The sequence below is a fragment of the Bos javanicus genome, chromosome 15, assembly GCF_032452875.1.
Source record: "Bos javanicus breed banteng chromosome 15, ARS-OSU_banteng_1.0, whole genome shotgun sequence".
Lineage (NCBI taxonomy): Eukaryota > Metazoa > Chordata > Mammalia > Artiodactyla > Bovidae > Bos > Bos javanicus.
The window spans coordinates 30,892,693-30,898,692 of NC_083882.1; positions in this window are offsets into that span (position 1 = coordinate 30,892,693).

Consider the following 6,000-nt stretch of genomic DNA (forward strand, 5'->3'; position numbering starts at 1 on the left):
AACAGTTATGGATAGGGAACAATGGACTGGTTCCAAATTGGGAAAGGAGTACGTCAAGGCTGTATATTGTCACCTCTCTTATTTAACTTATATTCAGAGTACATCATGCGAAATCCTGGGCTGGATGAAGCACAACCTGGAATCAAGATTGCTGGGAGAAATATCAATAACCTCAGATATGCAGATGACACCATCCTAATGGCAAAAAGTGTAGAGGAACTAAAGAGCCACTTGATGAAGGTGGAGGAGAATGAAAAAGTTGGCTTAAAATTCAACATTCAAAAAACTAAGATCATAGCATCTGGTCCCCATCATTTCATGGCAAATATATGGAGAAATAATGGAAACAGGGACAGATTTTATTTTCCTGGGCTCCAAAATCACTGTGGATGGTGACTGCACCCATGGAATTAAAAGACACTTATTCCTTGGAAGAAAAGCTATGACACAGCTAGACAGCCTATTAAAAAGCAGAGACATCACTTTGCCAACAAAGGTCCATATAGTCAAAGCTATGGTTTTTCCAGTAGTCATGTATGGATGTGACAGCTGGACATTAAAAAAGGCTGAGTGAAGAATTGATGCCTTTGAACTGTGGTTTTGGAGAGGACTCTTGAGAGTGCCTTGGACAGCAAGAAAATCAAATCATTCAATCCTAAAGGAAATCAGTCCTGAATATTCATTGGAAGGACTGATGCTGAAGCTGAAGCACCAGTACTTTGGCCACCTGATATGAAGAACTGACTCATTGGAAAAGACCCTGTTGCTGGGAAAGATTGAAGGCGGAAGGAGAAGGGGATGACAGAGGGACGAGATGATTGGTTGGCATCACTGACTCAATGGACACAAGTTTGAGCAAACTCCTGGAGATGGTGATGGACAGGGAAGCCTGGCATGCTGCAGTCCGTGGGGTTGCAAAGAGTCGGACATGACTGAGCGCCTGAACAACAACAAATATACAGCTAAGCCTTGAACAAGGCAAGGGCTAGGAGAGTGACCTTTTACAGAATCAAAAATCTAAGTATGGGGGACTTTCCTGGTGGTCCAGTAGTTATAAATCCACCTTGCAATGCAGGGAACACAGGTTCAATCCTTGGTCGGGCAGTAAGATCCCACATGCCGCCACCAAAGACCCCTCATGCTGAAACTAATACCCGATGCAGTCAAATAAATAGATAAATAAACATTTTTTTAAAAATCTGAGTATGATTTATAGTTGGCCCTCCATACCCATGGCTCCTTAGTATCCGCAGCTCTGCATCCTCACATTCAACTGTGGATCGTGTGGCACTACAGTATTTACTACTGAAAAAATCCCCAGACAACTGTACTCAGGCTCTTTAAATCCATCTTGTTCAAGGGTAAACACACACACACTAATTGGTTTTAGCTCATGAGACTGGGGATCTGGCCAGTCAAGTCCTGGCAGCTGGCAGATTAGGCAAAAGTTGATGTGGCAGCCTTGAGTCTGAAATCTGGAGGGCAGGTCAGCTGCTGAAAACTCAACTCAATTTCTATGTTGAGTCTTGAGGCAGAATTCCTTCTCCAGGAAACCTGTCTTTGCTCTTAAGGCTTTCAACTGATTGGATGAGGCCCACCCACATTATCAAGGATCATCTCCTTTACTGAAAGGTAACTGACTGCACAATAGACATTAATCACTTCTACAAAATACCTTCACAGCAACACCTACTCTAATATTAGACCAAACAACTAGCAAGGTAGCCTAGCCAAGCTGACACAGAAAATTCACCACATCTGCTATCACTTTGTATTATCACCAAGTGTTGGTGTTTTGACTATGAGAAGCATCAGAGTATTCTACAAGTTTATTCTCCTATATGAACAAGTGACCATAGAGAGGTGACTGGCCATGCTGGCTCCCTGTTTGTTCCTGGGCCCCGGCATTCTCTACCTCCCGCTGCCCTGCTTTGTGTCCCAGGACTCCAACCTCTGGATCAGCCTGACCTAGGTTCCCTCACCTGTGGCTCAGCCAGGAGAAGCAGCAGAGGTCATAGGGCAGGATGAGAGCTTTGAGACCTGGATTCCCTGCCCCTGGCTTCCTTGGTACCATAGCTCTGGCCCCTGGCTTTCTCCCTCCAAGGCTCTAGACCTCCTTGGGCTCCTAGATCACCATTCCTCCTTGGTCCTCTTCAGCCCTAGCTTCTCAGTGTCCCTTAACCCCACGGTTGTTGTTCAATCACCAAATCGTGTCCAACTCTTTGCAATCCCATAGACTGCAGCACGCCAGGCCTCCCTGTCCCTCATTATCCCACGGGGTTTGCCCAAGTTCATGTCCATTGAATCGATGATGCCATCCAACCATCTCATCCTCTGTCACCCTCTTCTCCTCTGCCCTCAATCTTTCTCAGCATTAGGGTTTTTTTCAATGAGTCAGCTGTTCACATCAGGTGGCCAAAGTTTTGGAGCTTCAGCTTCAGCATCAGTCCTTCCAATGAATATTCAGGATTGAATTCCTTTAGGACTGACTGGTTTGATCTCCTTGCTGTCCAAGGGACTCTCAAGAGTCTTCTCCAGCACCACAGTTTGAAAGCAGCAATTCTTCGGCACTCAGCCTTCTTTATGGTCCAACTCTCACGACCGTAAATGACTACTGGAAAGACCATAGGCCACTGGCACCTCTGTAAATAAGCACTCCTTCATCAAAGGACCTCTGAGTCAGGCTGACTGTTTTCCTGTAGAGATCCTGACGACAATAGCTGTCCCAGATGGGGACCCAGAAAAAATGGACAGTGGATGGGAAGAGGGCCAAAGTAACATGGATGGCACAGGCCTATTTGATCCTTGGGAGAAAGCCCAGACCTCAGGGGGGCTTCCAGTGAAGCTAGGGAGAGAAGGCAGATCACCAGCTACCTTAGGGCCCAGAGCTTTTCTGGGGTGGCGTCTGCATGCCTGGAGACGGTGGTCTCACTGTCTGGGTCCTGGCTCCTGCCTTGTGTCTCCTGCTGGGAGAATGTGTGGACTCCCAGGGGTAGCGGGTGGGGTGAAGGGACCCTGCACTCACAGCCCCCTCTTCTCCTGCACTCCAGAAGCAGAAGCCTCTCTAGCCGCTGCCTCTACATTGGCCTCTCAGGATTCCCGCCTGTCCTGATGGTGGGGACATGTCCCTTCTCCCCCGACTCCATGGCTCTGAATCCCAGGCTCCCCCTGCCTGTCTGGAGAACTCCCCTCTCTTCCCCTTGCATCTCCCTCTTTCCCGCCTCCTGCCCGTCTGCCCTGAGAAGGTTTTTAACTCTTCCCCATTTAAAAAAGAAATCAAAACCACCCCAAGCCCCAGTCCCGCTCCACCTCTGCCCTATTTCTCCTTGTGCCCTCATAGTCAACCTTCTTGCCAGACTCCTCCTCCGCTCCCGCCCTGTGCCATGGCATTCAAGCCTAGGCTGTGTTGCAATCAGCAGAAGTCACCTGCTCCTGAAACCAGTGGATTATTTCCACCTAAGTTAGGCCCGATTCAAAGTTCTCCCTGTGCAAATATCATCGCCATCCCTTGCCTATGGTTTTCCACCTCTTGTCCTCTGTGATCCAGCCGGCTTGTACTGTGTGGGCTCCTCCAGGGTGCCACGCACCCTCCTGGCATATGCTGTTCCTTTTGCTTGTACTGCTTATACTCCATTCCTCCTCCTTCCTCTTTGCCGGGGGTGTCTGCTTAGATGTCCCTGCCTCAGAGAAGGCTTTCCTGATGCCTACCGGCAGATTCAGGTAAGGTGTGCCCCTCTGTGGGCCCCATGTGCGTGCTAAGTCGCTTCAGGCATGTCCAACTCTTTGCAACCCTATGAACCATAGCGTGCCAGGCTCCTCTGTCCATGGGATTCTCCAGGCAAAAACACTGGATTCTCCAGGCAAAAACACGCCCACCTTCAGGGGATCTTCCTGATCCAAGGATCTAACCCATGTCTCTTACATCTCCTGTCTTGGCTGCGGGTGGTTCTTTACCTCTAGCACCACCTGGGAAGCCCTGTGGGCCCTATAGTCCCCTCTGTTTCCCTGAGACACAGGTCCCAGGATGAGGGACTTGCCCCAGGATGGTCCGCAAGCATCACCAGGCCATGAACTTCCTGAGGTCAGGGACACTGCCTGGTCTCTATTGCATTCCCAGCCCCTAGCCTAATGCATAGCTCCAGGGGGTACTCAATTCTCAGCTCTAGATGGACGCGTACACAAAGGGCTCTGACCTCCTATGTGCGTGGGTGGCATGGAGCTCAGATGCTCCAGAGGGCAGTGTGGGAGGTGGGACGTTTTAACCTGCAGAGCTGTCCAGCAAAAGGACTGACAGCCCAAGGCAGTGACTGGATGATTCCAGCTGGGCTTTCCATGGTGAAGTCTGGCCTTTGATGGGAAGCATGGACTAGAAGGCCCTACAGCGGCCCGAAACTAACACTCAATATCTCCAACTGGTGTGGAACTGGGGCACTTGCCTGTGGTTCCCCCAGACATGGACAGGCACCACAGGAGACACTGGGGAGACCTCTCCAGAATCCTGGAAGAGCAGGTGGGGTGAGGGCTCGAGTCAGGATCACACTCCCATCACCACAAGAGGGCGCCTTGGGCTTAGACTTGCCCTGAGTCTGCAGGGGGACTGGGAAACTTACTGGTGGGTTCACTGAGGCATGGCTCTGCAGAAGATGTGATTAGAGTGGCCAGACCTTGGACCAATGCTGGCCCCAAGGTCAAAAGAGTTCATTGGACATCAGAGTTGTTAGGCTGTTTTAAAATTAAATACATAGATTATGATCTATTATTTAAGAACTTCGAGAGCAAAGCAGGCAAGTTTGTGTGTACTCCCCCTAGTCGGGGGTGGGGGTAGGGGGTGAGGGGGTGGGGCTCAGCACTGGGGTTGGGGTTCAGCACTGCGGATATCAGGGGCAGGGAACAGCTATGTCCTGACCACCACGGCCTCTCCTGTCCACTTCCCAAGAAAGCTGCTTTACTCTGGTTCCCAGAGCACCTCTCACTCTGTCATCCCGACACTAACCCCCTCCAGTCCCATTCTGCCAATACGCCTCCTGGCAATGGTGCCATCAGATGGACTCTAGGTCTGATTTTAAAAGAGGCCCAGGATTTCTTCCTGGCCTCTGTCTTCCTTCCATCTGCTCCTGTGGGAAGCCTGAGCTGAATCTCATTCCCTGTGGTCACCCCAAGGCAGGGGGCTGACCCCCCACCCCACACCCCTACACTCTGGGCCCTACAGCCCATCTGGCAGACAGAAAGAACAAGATGAGACTTGTTACTTGGTGGCCTTCCAGGCTGCCTGGCTTCTCCACCCTTCTCCCAGTCCTGACAACTCAATCCAGCTGACATGACAGGAAATGAGAGTGAGCCCGAGGGCCTGCAGCCAAGGAGTCCACTTTGCTGAGGTGGGGAACAGGGCTGTGGCCCCACCTCCCTGCCCGAACACCTTCTCCAGGGGTAAAGCTTGTTTCCAGAAATGTGTCTGGAAGGGTAGACTTAACTCCCAGAGCCTTCTGTCCTTGAAGCAAAAGAAGTTGACAGCTTGCTCAAGTAGAAATGGGGCTGGGGGGCTAGTGACTTCCTAGAGGTGTGGCCGAGGGGATCAGATGTCACTACAGGAGGACCAGAAGGACCCCAGGAGGGATCCAAGTTGATCACAATCTGGGGACAACAGGATCTTGGAGCAAAGATTTGGCTGCTTTCTGAAAAAGCCCTCCAGCTGTTGAGGGGGTGGGGGTAGAGGAGGAAGGGGTCATTTGCATAAAATTTACATGTGATTTGCATGTGGTGCTTTTGATGTCCAAAGGCACTGAAATTTCCTGTCCTTGCTTCTTTTCTCTTTTCTTCTCTCTGTTCCTTTCCAACCTCCAGGCAATTCCCTATCTCTCTCCTCTCCCCACAGCTTTTTCTCTTCCACACTAAACAGAGGAATAGAGTGAGTATTAAGCCCCAGGGGTTGGGGCCTACCACCTGCCATCTGCCCAGAACTCAGAGAGCTGATTTCAGGGAGACTCTTGAGTGTTCCATAGA